We start from the raw sequence: 17,185 nt of genomic DNA on the forward strand, positions 1-17,185 counted from the left end.
TTCCACTGTACTTCATTCTGCCCTGACTCACTTGGATAACCCTGACACCTATGCCAGAATGCTGTTTGTTGATTTCAGCTCAGCTTTTAATACAGTGAGCCCTTCCAAGCTAACCCTGAAGCTGGAACAACTTGGCATCAGCACACAACTCTTTAATTGGACTCTGGACTTCCTTAAAAACAGATCACAGTCTGTTCGTCTGAACACTGTCACCTCCTCCAGTCTCACCATCAGCACTGGGGTTCCTCAGGGATGTGTATTGTCTCCACTGCTATACTCCCTTTTCACCCATGATTGCATACCTGTCCATACCTCAAACAGCATTATAAAGTTTGCAGACGACACCACAATGGTAGGCCTGATTGAAGGTAACGACGAGACGACTTACAGGGAGGAGATTGTAGGATTCATTATTAGCTTATTTGTGTTTGAGTAAACATAGCCCATAGGAAAGTCCTATAGGTCATATGACACTCAATAACAACATGTAGGTTGTACGCAGACACAGTAGGAGTCATGAATGGCGAAGTTTATTGATATTGCCATAATAAGGGATGGAGAACATGTCTTCCGTGAAGCTCGCCCCAAGTGCAGGCCAAAAAAGGGAATGATACCTCTTTGTGGAAAGCCTAAGCAGCCTACTAAAACCATCAAAGTAATAAAGTTAAGAATATATTTAAAAAATACAAATGAGCTTATGCAAAGTAATAAAATTGCTAACAAAATAATAATATAGAATAATCTATGAAATAAGGAAAAAGCAACGTACTAAAGCATGATCAAATTGCACGGGCAACCAAAAGAAGTAAAATAATGAAGTGAAACAGTGGTATAGTTCCCACTTTTTGTGGTCCAACCCTCTCGAAGAATCTTGAAGATAATGGTAATCAGAATTGACCTTTTGAATGTTGGAATATTTGAATGTTAATGATAGTTAAAAATACTTGGGGGAAGGTTTACCATCTGAAAATTTCCAATACTGGTAATAACTGATGGCAACTGAGGAGGGCACAAGTTTGGGGAGTTATCAATGTTAAGGGTAAAAATTTATAAAAACAGGAGGAAATGCCAGGTGTGATCAGACGATGTCATGACATGCGGATGCTCTTGGGTTGATTGTGGTTTGCCGCAATAAACTCTACCTTTGCTCTACTCATCCTAGTGGCTTGGCTTCTTTTGAAGAGACTATTTTACATTGATTGTGTAAGTCCCAACTAAAGTTGGAAGCCACTCTGTCTAGGAGGACAAGAAATTTCTGACATGATTGGCATTGTTGGCAGGATTCCCGGTGAGGCTGGCGGAGCCCCTCCTCCCCTTCGGGGCTGCAGCATCTCACAGGCGGCAGAATGGCCAACTCATAAAAGGTGAGCAAAAGCCTGTTTAATCAAAATTCTGCTTAGTTATCTGCTGTCCTGGGAATGCTTCGGCCCAGGGTGGGGGTAGGGTAAAACTAGTCCCGGAGAAAAGGACCCCAGGTACAAAAGTTGGGATGTTTGGCAAACAATTTGGTTAATTTACCTGTGGGTGAATGGATGAGCAGTTGCAGAGGATGTAACTTAAGTTTGTGCCTCCAGAGAGAGGAATAGGGAAACTCTGGATGTGTGTAAATGTGAATTGTGTGAATGGAAGTCTCGCGGATACCACTATATTGCACATGACAAGAGCATTTCCAGGTGTGATGACGGTTTGTGTGATATAGGTTTGCACGGGCGAGTGGAGTGCACTGAAATTCCTGAGAATACCGCTGCCGAGGTGACTGGATTTTCACGGGCGGGCAGGACTGAATGGTCAGGTGTGAGGCCTGCCCAAGATACCGCTATCAGTGAGGATAGGTCTGCATGGTAGGGACCCGAGCTCGGGCTGGTGAGTCACTGTCACTAGGACAGGGTTGGACCCAGTGTGTGTGTTAGTGTTTTAAGGTTAAGGGGTGTTTGTCTGCATGTGTTTGGGGAAGTGGTTTGGCTTAGGGAAAAAGTTGGGTGTGCCCGGAAGGTAAGTATAACACTACACTAGATACAAGATACAAGCAAGCTTATAAAATATATTGTAATATTAAATACATGAATGTGTGGATAAAGTAAAACTGTTATAAAACATTATAGCCTGTGACAGACAGCTGTGTTAAGAAACTAAGACTGTTTTTGTGTAGAAACAGAGGCAAGAAGTTATCCAAACAGAGCAGAACAGAGGCACTGATCACGGTGATAAGGAAGCAGCGAGACTAACAAGAATCAGGTAAACTGAGATTTCTGTCAATAAAGAACTTTGGGTTGAATCTGGTCTGACTGTCATGTTCTTAAAATAACTTCATAGGGAGACTTTATATGAAACGCTTGATTAAAGAGGAAGTGAAAAAGCAAAGCTAACATTATGCATAAAGAGGAATGTCCTGTCGACGACATAGTATTTTAGCATAAGCCTTTTGAAAAGGATATTAAAAATACATGAAAAAATGGCATAACAGGACAAGTGGGGAGTTGCAATGGCCAAAAGAAGGCACATTTAATGTTTTATTGTGTGGACTGATGGAAAAATTAGATGAGTGGGAGGAGCACAAAATGGCAAGAAAGGGACAAAGTAAATTGGAGTGGAAGAAAACCATAGTGTGGTGGTGCGAAACAGAGGGGAGAATAAGAGAGACAGAAGAGCGGAAGAAGAAAGGGGAAATAGTTATAGGAAGGGGGGAGCAGGGTGTAGAAAGCCAGGAAGAGAAGGGAACAGCGCCACTTTCAGGGCTGCATGATGGACACAGTTGGTCACCACCTTACAATGATGCATGTCTTCAAAAGCCAGCAGGAATTTACCCACAGATGGAACTAAAAAATCATGGATGGACTACTGGAGACATAAAAGTGCATGGCGTTCTAAGCGGATGCTACAAGCTTGAAGAAAATAGGAGAAGAGCAACACTGGCAACTGCACACCGGGAGCTCTGCCCAGAGCCGTTATTCCGAGTGGAACAGGCAGACAATCTCTCTCAGAGTAAAAGAACTGTGGACGAGGCTAATGAAAAAGTCAAACAATATTATGCCAAGTTCATCAAGAGCAGCACTCCCTATGGGCTGAGGGGAAGCGAACACAGCGAAGCAGAGAGCCAGAAGGAGAGAGAGGCCAGGGGGATGAAACTGTTTGGCGATGAGCCGGAACAAGAACCGAGAGAACGAAAAGCACCCCCAAGGGCACCAAGATCACACCTATGTCTGGAGGTAAGGGACAGCATGGTCCCCTAAAAGGCGACAAAACCTCCAGGGAGAGGGAAGTAAACAGTAAATTAGTGAGAATGGAAGGAGAAGTAAGAATAACTCCACTGGACCAAGAGGAAGACCTGGAGAAGATAGCAGAATCAGTAGCAGAGCTCAAGAAAGAAGTAAAAGGGATAGAAGAACTGGCCAGGAAAAGCCAGGAACAAGTGGCCGCCAATTATGGGCTGGTGCAAGAAGGAAGTAAACTACTGAACACCAGCCTGAAGCAGTTTGAAAAAACATGTGAGTGGACAAGCGAGGCACAAGAAGAGAAACAAGTACAGAAACAACACCCATGGTCCTAACGCCATCTGATCCAAAAGAAGGAAGAACATTGAGAGATAGAACTCTGTTAAAGCCCCCAGCACATTACAGCCATACTGGGAAGCCTGACAAGAGACACATAAGACAGTCAAAGAGAAATAAACAGGGTTCCCGCTCAAATGCAGAACAGGCTGAGTGACCACAGCGATGACGACACCTCAAGTGACGAAGAACAAGCTGTATATGGCAAGAGTCAGGAGCACCCACCACAGCAGTATGCGGTACGTCAGCTACCCTTAATAGTAAAAGGAAAAGATCTCCAATATGTCCCATGGTCATTCATGGACGTAGCGGGAGTAATGCACCGTCTGCCAGACGTGTGTGAAGGAACACAACGGTGGATAACACAATTTGAAGAAAAAACGATGGGACACCAGCTTGCACCTGGAGATATCAAAGCGATTCTGGCACAAACCATAGGAAGGCCAAAAACAGTGGGGATCTTTAAAGAAGCGAAAGTCGGATATGATGTGGAAGATTCCAGACATGATCATTTTCCGTTCGGTCCCTTCCGAAACGACATCTGGGGTACCTTGAGAAAACAATACACCACAAAGCTGGACCCAGAAAGATTGGAAACCATGCGATTGGGAAAAAAGGAAAATGTGGCAAAGTTTATCCAAACATTCCAAGATGCTTGGAAAAAGGAAACTGGTGCCCCTTGTGACGATTCTGCCACCAATAAAAGCTTGTTTCGAATGGTGTTGGAAAAAAACATTTCCGTCTGAAGTACAGGGGTCCTTGGAAGGAGTAATAGGCATAAGCATAATGCCTTGGAAAACTTACCAAGCCCACATGATCCATTTTGTAAACCAATACAGCAAGAAAAAAAAAGAGAACAAAGAGGCACGTGAGGCTGTATTGACAGAGTTGCACAAGGCCCAACTGAGTGAGATCACCTGACACAACCAGAAAAGAGAAAGAAAAGAAGAGAGACATTACAGTAAAGCAAGTTGCAGTAATGATTCCAACAGCTATGTCTAATTCACAGGACCAAATGCAATAAGCACAGGCCCCAGTTCAAGCAGGGGCACATCGGACGCAACTAATGACGCAACCAAGTGGATCAGTGGCCCAACAAGCAACCCTGCCAATGATCCAACTAGCAGCCCCAGTATATGTGTTTGCCAGCGGACTGCAATGGCCCCAGCACAACCAAAATGCTAGACATTTCACCGAGGAAAAGGGGAAAGAGGAAGAGGAGGAAAGCTCGAAACTGATATCAATGTCTCCCTGATGGATGCGAAAAATTTCAAGTGGGAAGATGTAGGTTCTATGATGCAGGAAGCACAGGGGGTTGGGATGTGGGTGCCAACACACAATGCTTACATACACCTATCACCCGATAAATGTTATCTGCGAATTTCACAGGTATCAGTAGATCAGACTTTAGCTACACACACAGAGATAGAAATAGGAGAAGGGGAAGTGAAACAGTTAGCATTGACAGGGATTGAGATAGATGAGCAGACAGAGGAATAACTGAAAACAGTGCCAGGAGGTTTGTGGACAAAACACTCAACTGATGTAGGACTAGTAAAATCTGCAGGACTAGTGAAAATACCGGTTAAGCCAGGTGCTCAACTATCATACCAGAAGCAGTATCCACTGTCAGTACAGGCTAGGGAAGGGATAAGGCCCACTATTAAAGGCCTAATAGAGGCAGGGGTATTAATACAATTAGGTGTAGCAATTGCAACACCTCAATTTTTCCTGTTAGGAAGCCCAATTCAGACAAATGGAGATTAGTTCATGATCTAAGACCAATAAATCAATTGGTCATAGCAGACATACCTAATGTTCCAGATCCACACACACACTGTTGTCAAATACAAAGTGGTATACTGTCATTGACTTATGCTCTGCATTTTTTAGCGTTCCCCTCCATCAGAGGTGGCAAAAGTATACACATCCTTTACTTAAGTAGAAGTACAGATACTCATGTTTTAAAATACTCGGGTAAAAGTTGAAGTACTGATTAAACTTTTCTACTCAAGTGAAAGTAAAGAAGTCTTGGCTCTGACATGTACATAAGTAAAAAGTAGTTCGTGTCGCCATTATGAGGGAAAAACCCACAAAACGCCACCTGGAGGGTTAATTGTGTAAAACATGGCGGATTTTGTGTTTGATTTGAGACTTGGCGCATAAATAAAACAAAAGTTTACTGATTAATAATATTTTTATCTGGAGTTTATTTATTTATTTTATATCTTAAAGAAAGGACATCGTGGATACATGTATTTTTTCCCGAAGGTTTTAATCTCCCCTCTTTTATATTTAGATATTTATTTATGTATTTACATTTTTTTATAAAAATGGTAAAAACAGAAATGCGCGCTGAATTAATAGCGTGTTAATAAAACTTAGTGCCGTTTACAATAATTTTAATTTTGACAGCCAAATATATATATATATATATATATATATATACAGTACAGACCAAAAGTTTGGACACACCTGAGTTTTCTTTATTTTCATGACTATGAAAATTGTAGAGTCACACTGAAGGCATCAAAACTATGAATTAACACATGTGGAATTATATACATAACAAAAAAGTGTGAAACAACTGAAAATATGTCATATTGTAGGTTCTTCAAAGTAGCCACCTTTTGCTTAGATTACTGCTTTGCACACTCTTGGCATTCTCTTGATGCCTACTTTGAAGAACCTACAATATGACATATTTTCAGTTCACTTTTTTGTTATGTATATAATTCCACATGTGTTAATTCATAGTTTTGATGCCTTCAGTGTGAATCTACAATTTTCATAGTCATGAAAATAAAGAAAACTCTTTGAATGAGCAGGTGTGTCCAAACTTTTGGTCTGTACTGTATATATAATATATATAAACTTTTGGTCTGTACTGTATATATATATATATATATATATATATATATATATATATATATATATATATATATATATATATATATATATATAATACAAAACTAATTTAAAATGTTGTTACCTAATGAATGTATCCAGGCTGAAGATCCACATATAGAACACAAGCAGATAAAAGATGATGATGATCAGGAATGTTTCTGTTCTCAGTCATGTTTAATCACTGACTCCCTCTGTCTCATCCACGTTAACCCCAAACTTCTTACTGCCTTCTGCCTGCTGATTCTTATCTTCGTAAAGAGTGAGAGTCAGGACTTTATACACCAGCGGATTGAAAAAGACGCGCAGTAACAGGAAAGCGGTTGTTCGGCTGAAATCGGCACGCAGTGAAAAGAAAAATTTTATATTTCACCAAATCAATGGATTAAAACTAAAGTAACGAGCCGGTTTTGAAAAGTAAGAAGTAAAAAGTACAGATATTTGTGTAAAAATGTAATGAGTAAAAGTAAAAAGTTGTCTGAAAAATAAATAGTGGAGAAAAGTACTGATACCAAAAAAATCTACTTAAGTACAGTAACAAAGTATTTGTACTCCGTTACTTCCCACCTCTGCCCTCCATCCTGACTCACAGCCAATATTTGCATTCACCTATGAAGGGCAACAGTATACCTACACTAGGTTACCACAGAGCTACTGTGAGAGTCCATCCATCTTTAATCAAGTGTTGGCAAAAGACATAGCTTCATTAGATGTGACTAGCACAGTCCTCCAATATACAGATGATCTACTGATTTGTTGTTTGACAAAAGAACAACGTCAGCAAGATTCACTAAGCATACTTAATATGCTACAAGGTAAATAAAGAGAAATTGCAATTCTGTCGTGCAACCGTTGAATACCTGGGGAGAGTATTGGAGGAAAATACAAAGAAAATTTCCCCTGCACATATGGAGGCTATTCAAAAGGCTCCACAACCACAAACAGTTCGTCAGATGTTATCTTTCCTAGGAATGGCAGGGTTCAGTAGGCCCTGGATATGTGATTTTGCTCAGCAGGTACAACCACTGAGGAACATGATAAAGACAGCAGACCAAACTAAACCCGAAGCTTCACTAAAATAGACATCAGGAGTGTTAGCAGCATTTAATGCAATTAAGACAACATTGTCCTTGGCACTAACATTAGCTAGTCCTGATTATAAGAAACCATTTCACCTGTATGTGTATGACAGATGAGGCTTTGTCTCCTCTGTGTTAAAGCAAACAACAGCATGAAATGGGAAAACAACCCATTGCATACTATAGCACCTATAGCGCTAGATAACATATACATGGAAATGCCACCATGCTATCGTGCCCTAGCGGCGACAGCTCAAAATCAACCAGTACCAAATGCAGACCTGGTGCTGTTTGTAGATAGGTCATGTTTTCGTGACGTAGACGGAAATAAAGCTAGGTATGCAATAGTCACACCACAAGGGGACTCCTTTTATGCTGTCTCCTCAGTATCAGTGCCTCAGCCATGCTCTGCCCAATTAGCAGAAATTAAAGTATTAACAGCACCTTGTAAGTTAGCACAAGGGAAAACATTCACAATATACACAGTTTCAGCCTATGCACACGGCCTCTTTGACATGTTTGGCCCAACATTGGCACAGCAACAAGCAAATGGGACAACAATTAAAATTGGTCCCTATATAGCTAAACTCTTATACTGTATGCTATGCCTTTGCCAGCCAAAGCAGCTATAGTTAAATGTCAAGCTCATTTTTGTCGATGGCGAGCTTCAAAGTTATGGTAAACACTTAACAAAAAACCCATAGGAATTTGTTTTCACATACTGCAGAAACCACACACGGAGAGCCACCCACAAACTAATGTCCTGTTGAACCAGGAGACTGGATGTACATTAGACACTTTAGGAAAAAGCACTGGTCTGATCCAAAGCGAAACAGCTCATTTAAAGTGGTATTAACAACTCCTACAGCAGTGAGGGTAGAAGGTAGGGAGCACTGGTACCACCTCAACCACTGCAGCAGGGCCCACGACCCGCAAGAGGCACCAGAGACAAAGGGGGGACCCCAAGACGGAACTACACCCACATGCGCCTCAGGCAGTGACTCTAATTCGGGTCCTGCAAAACATACCCGTGCTCAAGTACAAAAGCGCAACAAGCGGCAAGCTGCCAAAGAACAATCAGCTTTCTCACCTAATTGCTAATTCTCAGCTCTTGAATTGCCCTGTGTAGGCTGCAAATTGACATTCTTCTTTAATTCACCATGGCATATTGCGATCAAAGTAATAAGCACTTTAGCGTGGGACGAAGTATTATACGTATTATATCGTGTATTATTATTTTTCCTGCATGTCCATCGACCCAACCACTCTTGTTTATCCACAGAACATATCTGAAAGCGTCACTGATGTTCCATCACCTCTGTACCAGCAGAAATGCTCTTTTGGTCGAGGATCTGGTAGAAATCGAGCAGCTGAAATGTACAAAGCTTTCCAAATTCACATGACGTGTGCCTCAGCCTTAGATGGCATCCTTCATCTTTCCCCTCGACCAAGGCATGCACAATTTCAAGCCACATACTCCAACCACTCCGCTGTCATGTCAACGATAGACATCGCTAACGTTCGCGTTACTGCAACAGCCACGCCATTGAACTGCTCCATGCCAACTGCTATATAGAACCGATCTTTCTTCTATTCTCCCTTTGGTTCATCAGTTCTTGCGTCCCCTGACAACTCTGTCTCACGTACACATATGCCTTATGGCCTTCCAACACTCCAACTATCACTCGGTGTCAACTGTAACACAACTCACTGCATGGCGTGTAATATTAATTTCCCAACTTCAGTACCCCTGAGCAAAATTAACTCCTTCTTAACTCTGTACAGAAACAGCACCAAAATTTTTAAGACCCTTCTGTTTCCCCTAAGGAAGATTCAAACGACCCTAGTGGCCACTATTATATTGGTAATCTGTACCAAAAATGGCTGTACTACAGTGCTCGGAGTGTGACACATCATTCGTGTATAGTATGTCACGATAGGGCCAGTCATCTTCCCCACGTACAACCTACTCGAGGTCCTACCGAATGTTCATTACCCCATATGATGTAGAACACTTGTGCCCACTTACTTGCCTACTCAGAGCGCTAGGTGACAGATATTCGCCTGTTAACCTTATAGCCAGTTGCGACCATCAGCTCACCCATCGCTTTATCCCTACCCTGTTAGAAAGCCATCCCCTTGTAAGAGTGCCCAAAGATCGTCAATATCCCTTTTGTCTTTGTGGCAACGGAAGTAATTTTCTTGGCACAATTTTTTGAGCAATGCGAGTCCACTCATCTAGCATCAGAAATTTGTTTTGACACACCACTAGCGATGCGGTTAATACTAAATACTTAATACTAGCAGCACCGTGCCATTTATTGTAACAGTAAACAATGGCACCAACCCCTTAGCAGACATCTTTTGGTATTGCGGAGGAGATGGCACTAGGCAGACTCTCCCTCCCGACTGGAAGAATTGTTGTGCTCCAGTTTTGCTAGAAGGAAAAATCTGTATCATTGAACTAGTACACTCTCCGCCTCGCAGCCGTAAGCAAAGCGTTCAGCCCTTTGGCATAAATATATCTCAGAGGATAGTTCAAATGTCAGCTCGTTCCCTCAATGGGAAAAAGACCCTACTATCAAAATGGATTGGCTAGGGGCACCTATAGGTGTTCCCAATGCACATCGGGCCATGGATTCTTCGGGGGCAACTGCACTAACCGCCTTGCTCCCCTGGGCTCAGATATTGTGCAAATCCCACTTGATAAATTACATATGGTATAATCAGCAGCGTTTTATTATTTACACAGTTGCCGCACTAGATTTAATCAAAGGTCAACTACATGCCATAACTATAATGGCAGTCCAGAACAGATTTATATTGGATTCCATAATGGCCCCCATGATGGTGTTTGTAAACTTATCGTTGATGAATGTTGCACGATTATTCCACCGCATATTGGCAGTCAGGGAGCCTTAAATAAGGTCTTAGATCAAATGACAAAACTAAAGGAAGAACACATTCACCACACTAGCGTTGCCCAAACTGGATGGTGGGCATGGTTTTCTCCGCCAATTGGACCTCCTTATTAACACGTCTGGGACTCACCATAGGCATTGCATTACTTTGCACTTTCCTCCTTCTTTGCTGCTGTTTTCCAATCCTCCATAATATTGTCAACTCCCTGACTACCTGGTCCATAGGACAATATAGTGTACTAATCCCTAGACACGCTAGAAACCCCTCACAGTCTTAGTTCATGTCCCTGACCAAGATGACTCTACCAAATATGAGAGTTTGCACCCCCAACCTGAACCCCACAATCGTTTGTCCTCTTTGAAGATTTGCGTCTTTCCTCCCCCTGTCGCTTTTCTGATTAGAAACCACCCTTCTGCTTCTCCTATCCAGAACTATGGTGTTTCTATTTTTAAAGTTCTCTGTGCAGGTATGCAGTCTAGACCTGTCCGACACTGGCTGCATAGGCCATTCCACCGATGGGCGAAAGGCTGTTCACTTGGAGTGTGTGCCCCTGGCAACCTTCGAGGCTCAGCTGATGTGATCGACTTCAACCACTTCCTCTGACCAGTCTGCTATGCTGTTCTGCGCCAGTATATGACCATGAAGGGAGCACCCCTGATCAGTAGACACCCAGCAGACCCACTCCGCTGTGAGCTTCATTCCTGGTCGACCCACAGGCTTACCTTTGCACAGTTTCACATGAGACCAAGGACTGTACTGTCTATTCATCTCAAAAACATGGCACAGACTTTTTTATTTGCCCAAATGTATGGAATCTGTCTCATGCCAATCAATTTGTAGCTTCACTTTGGTTTCCCTGGGTGTCTAAAACCTGTTTGTAGATTGTTCTGCCACCTCTGTCCAGACGCATATACATGAATATATATATTCAATGTATACATATATCTGCCTTTTGTCTCTGCACAGGCTTTACAGGCTCCTGGCTTTACAGGCTCCTGGCGCTCAAATGTTGTTCATGCGTTGTGGGGAATGTAGGTGTGTAGAGTGGACGGTTACAGTGTCAGTGGCATATTGGTTGCGGATTAAGGGGGGAATGAAGGATTCAATATTAGCTTATTTGTGTTTGAGTAAACATAGCCCATAGGAAAGTCCCACAGGTCATATGACACTCAATAACAACATGTAGGTTGTACGCAGACACAGTGGGAGTCATGAATGGGGAAGTTTATTGATATTGCCGTAAAAGGGAATGGAGAACATGTCTTCCGTGAAGCTCGCCCCAAGTGCAGGCCAAAAAAAGGGAATGATACCTCTTCAGTGAAATCTACCACATTTGTGGAAAGCCTAAGCATCCTACTAAAACCATCAAAGTAATAAAGTTAAGAATATATTAAAAAAAATACTAATGAGCTTATGCAAAGTAATAAAATTGCTAACAAAATAATAATATAGAATAATCTATGAAATAAGGAAAAAGCAACGTACTTACGCATGATCAAATTGCACGGGCAACCAAGCGAAGTAAAATAATGAAGTGAAACAGTGGTACACTTCCCAATTTTTGTGGTTCAACCCTCTCAAAGAATTTAAAGATAATGGTAATCAGAATTGACCTTTTGAATGTTGAAATATTTGAATGTTAATGATAGTTAAAAATACTTGGGGGAAGGTTTAACATCTGAAAACTTCCAATAATGGTAATAACTTATGGCAACTGAGGAGGGCACAAGTTTGGGGAGTTATCAATGTTAAGGGTCAAAATGTATAAAAACAGGAGGAAATGCCAGGTGTGGTCAGACCATCGATGTCATGACATGTGGATGCTCTCGGGTTGATTGTGGTTTGCCGCAATAAACTCTACCATCCCTGAGGACCTCACCTGGTCTCTGAACTCCTTCATCCTGATCAGAAAGGCACAACAGCACCTATATTTTCTGAGGTGACTTTAAAAGTCCCGTCTGTGCTACAGGATACTGGAGAACTTTTACCGCTGTACCATTGAGAGTATCCTCACAAACTGCATCTCAGTGTGGTACAGCAGCTGCACAGCTTCAGACCGTAAAGCCCTTCAGAGGGTGGTGAAATCATCGGTATTGAACTACCCACCTTGAAGAAAAAAAAAAAAAAGCTGTTTGCAAAGGGCGAGGGGCATCATCAAAGATCCCTCTCACCCCAACCACAGACTGTTTACACTTCTCCCATCGGGCAGACGCTACCATTGTCTCAGAGCCAGAACAAATAGACTGAAAAATAGCTTCTTCCCTGTGGCTGTTTCTCCACTGAACATCTTATATGGTGTTAACAATCACCACTGCACTGTCACTTTTCTTCTGTGTTTTGCACTATTTTGCACCACTTTAAAATCATGCATCCTTGCACCACCCAAAAACTTTCCACTTTCCACATTAAACTTCTGTATGTCCAGCAATATTTATTCTGTTTATTCTGTATATATATATATATATATATATATATATATATATATATATATATATATATATATGTATATATTCATAATGACATTCCTTTTGTACAGCTATATCTGGTCATACCACTTCATACTGTATCATACTTATATGAAAACCACACTATATATATACCCTTATTCAGTTATATGTACATATTACTACACCTTCTGTATAACCTCATACCCTTATTTATTACACTGCCACTGTAAATCAGCTATCTATGCACTTCTGGTTAGATGCTAACTGCATCTCATTGGCTCTGTACATGTACCCTGCACAATGACAATAAAGTTTAATCTAATCTAATCTAATCTAATCTAATCTAATCTAATCTAATCTATTCTAATCTAGTGAAAACTCTGCTTCAGGGCAGGATGTGGGTGCAAATGGAACAGTATGCAGTAGAATTAAGGGTATACTGTCAGTGCAGGAAAAATAAGAATAAGAGTGAAGGGTGAAGTATATGAACACTTTGTTGACAGTCACACTGGGACACTTCTAGACTACTGTCAATATCTCTGTCAAATCCATACTAATCCCTTTCTATTTTATAGTGTGTGTATATATATATATATATATATATATATATATATATATATATATATATATATATATGTATGTGTGTGTGTGTGTGTGTGTGTGTGTGTGTGTGTGTGTGAGAACTAATGTATAAGCTTAAACAGGCAACTTGGGTTATTATGACCAATGCTGAATTATAATTCAAATACACACTGATTCTGGAGCATGTTACCAAAGTATTTAATTAATTATCAATCTCTTTTGAGCAATACAATATTTCAACACCCCAATTAAAGAGATGCTAATATATTATCCTTTGAACATTCTGAATCTAGTATAGAATGAATAAAATAAAATAAATAAATGGGAAAGGATGATTGCGTATACACACACACACACACACACACACACACACACACACACACACACACACACACACACACACACACACACACACTTTTTGTGTAGCACTTCTCTACGGATGTAACCCTAGTTCCCTAAAGGAACAAGACGCTGCGTCGAAACACTTTGGGAATGCCCCGCGTGGTCCACGCTCTGAATCACGTATAAAACCCGCCCAATAGGCAAGTCGTGATGTCATCGGCGGGCGACCCGCTGGTCAGGCAGTTGACTGGGTCCAACTCGTGGTGCTCACACCACGTGGCAAACAGCTGCCATCTAGCAGCATGGTACCTCCTCGTGGAGGGAGCTCTGGAATGGAGGATGGTTTCAACTACCTCACTAGAAACTGCACCCCCTCAGGGGCCATAGCCATAGCTTCCATAGATCTGGGTGGGGGTGAACCAGGGTTCCCCCAGCCTGTGGATGGAGATCCATGGGACTTTAGGGGGCTCCAGGGGTCCACCCCAACTGGGTGCCACCAGGGAGACGTACTCCCTCCCGGCAGATTCTGTCCAAAACTCCTGGGAGCAGCGCGATGGGAGGGAAGGTGTCTGCACCATAGCATCCAGCCCCAGTGGGGCCGTGTGAGAGAGAGAGAGAGAACCAGATAAGACAGTGAGAGGTCTTCCGAGTCGCAAACAGATCTACCTTGGCTCTGTAAAATCTCTGCCATACCTGCTCCACCACCTCGGGTTGGAGCCTCCATTCCCCGGGCCTCAGCCCTTGCATCAAAATGGAGATACGACCGGCAGCTCTTTCCAGGCTGTCAGAAAATCTCTCAGGGAAACCAACCACTTGTGGTTGGCCTCTGACCCTCCCAAAGTGGATGGAGTAATGCCCTGCAGCCATTGGAACCTCCAGAGAGGTGCCGACAAAGCCTCCCGAATAGCGGCGGGTCCCCGCCACCCACAGCGGCTACTCAGGAGGAGATAGGGGGAAGCACCCTTTCGAGGGAGGCTGCGCTCCAAGGCACATGCCGTGGCATCCCAAGCCAAGACACCTGATCGGGGAACCAACCTCTCGAGGCTAGTTACTAATTCTCCCAGAACTGCTGGGGCACAAATCATGTGAAACCCAGTAGAGGCACAGATTTTCCACCGCAGCTCATTATCTGATAATAAACTGTGACCGGACACGCGACCCGCTATTCACAGGTAAAACAGTTCACACGTTGAGTCACACGCCCCCCGGACAGTGGCATTAAACAATGCGATTCCACTGAGATTATTACACTTTTAGCTGCATTTGAAAGATGACCCGCTACACCGGTGAGGAAGCTCTTCAGATGGTTTTGGACAGTGATGAAGAATTTACCTTTTCATCCGAAGAAGATTGCGATTCCGACGATTCAAGTTGCTACGATGAATAAGTTATTTAGTCTTACATTCTGGTCATATAAATCTCATATTGTTTGTAGACATCTCTGCCTAGCTTTTGTCAGCATTGCCTTTTAATGTTACAACAAAAATCCGCCAATATCTGCTCATTTCTAACATTAACTGTTTGTAATTGTATGCCCTAAATATTGTTGACGTTATATAAAGTTATATTTTAGCCTCAGTTCAGTTTTGGTTAGTCTCACTTATCATCCTGAAAGGCTGTTATGTAGTGTTAGCTAGCAGAGATGTTTCAGAATGCTGAGGTGTAAATGCTATATGTACAATGCATGCTAACAAATATATATTGTTCAAGTGTATTTATCATCCTAAAATATATTGTTTGGGTATTTTTAGGAATGTGGCTGCATCACCCTTGCCTTCACCGAAAACTCACACCAGGCCACGCAGGCGTCGCTCCATTTTGAGTTCGACCGAGAATCATCCTGAGTAAGTACATATTTTATATTTTCCTAAATTATATTTAGTTTGAATCATTATTGCATTGTATGTCATATGCAAACAACTTTATCAATTACAATATTATTTGCTCAGCTGTAAATGGTGATGGTGTAAATGTCTGAGATGCATTATGGTCTATGGCCCATCAACAAACATTTATCTGTCCTATTGCCCATCAACAAATAGGCCTATAGGCTATACAATGCATGCTAACAAATATTTATTGTTCAAGTGTATTCTTCGTCCTAAAACACATTGTTTGATTTATTTTTAGGAATGTGGCTGCATCACCCTTGCCTTCACTGAAAGCTCACACCAGGCCACGCAGGCTTCGCTCCATTTTGAGTGTGACCAAAAATCATCCTGAGTAAGTACATATTTTATATTTTCTTAAATTATATTTAGTTTGAATCATTTTTGCATTGTATGACATATGCAAACAAATTTACCAATGACACAATTAATGATGTTCATGTGTCTGTGTGTGTGCAGTTTGGTGCATGTGGGACGTATGGAGAAAACAGGAAAGATTGCCCTCGAAATGCAGATAATTCTCTCTCTAAAAACTCTCCTAGGGGATCCATCAGGTGTATTCGGGATGGGCCTCTTGTATTTGTGAAGTGGATGGACACACAAGAGGTCTCATTGTGTTCCACCATAAATTCTGCATATACAGGAGACACTGTGCAGAGGAGGGTGAAATTACAAGGTAAATGGAAAACAAAGACATTTCCATGCACTGCAATTGTAACTGCATAGAACCAGCACATGGGGGGCGTTGGCCTGTCTGATCAACCAGTACAATACTACACAGCACAGCACAAAACAATGAAGTGGTACTGAAAGATTTTTTCTACATTTCTTGGACATCGCTGCCACCAACAGTTTCATTGTGCATAAATAACTGTATGGTGACGTGTCCCATAAAGAATTTATGGAACAACTTATTGCCTAGCTTTGTATTGTCACACAGAAAGTAGTGCCAAAATGGACCAACTCTGATCATGTACCAGTTCCAGGAGCTGAACTGTCCTCTGATGTCAGAAATGTTGCCACTGCTGGCCGCAAGAGCTGTGTACATTGCAAAACATTGCATGGTAAGCACCACAAAACACCATGGAAATGCTTGGCGTGCGATGTTCACCTGTGTCTTCAGTTGAACAGGAACTGCTTTCAATAGTGGCACAGGGATTTTGCATAGTATTGTAGTGTATTGTTTTATTGTTATTGTTGCACTCATATATATATATATATATATATATATATATATATGAAAGTGAGGAAAATAAGTATTTGAACACCCTGCTATTTTGCAAGTTCTCCCACTTAGAAATCATGGAGGGGTCTGAAATTGTCATCGTAGTTGCATGTCCACTGTGAGAGACATAATATAAAAAAAAAAAAATCCATAAATCACAATGTATGGTTTTTTAACTATTTATTTGTATGATACAGCTGCAAATAAGTATTTGAACACCTGAGAAAATCAATGTTAATATTTG

Source organism: Silurus meridionalis, chromosome 7 (assembly GCF_014805685.1).
Source record: "Silurus meridionalis isolate SWU-2019-XX chromosome 7, ASM1480568v1, whole genome shotgun sequence".
Classification (NCBI taxonomy): Eukaryota; Metazoa; Chordata; class Actinopteri; order Siluriformes; family Siluridae; genus Silurus; species Silurus meridionalis.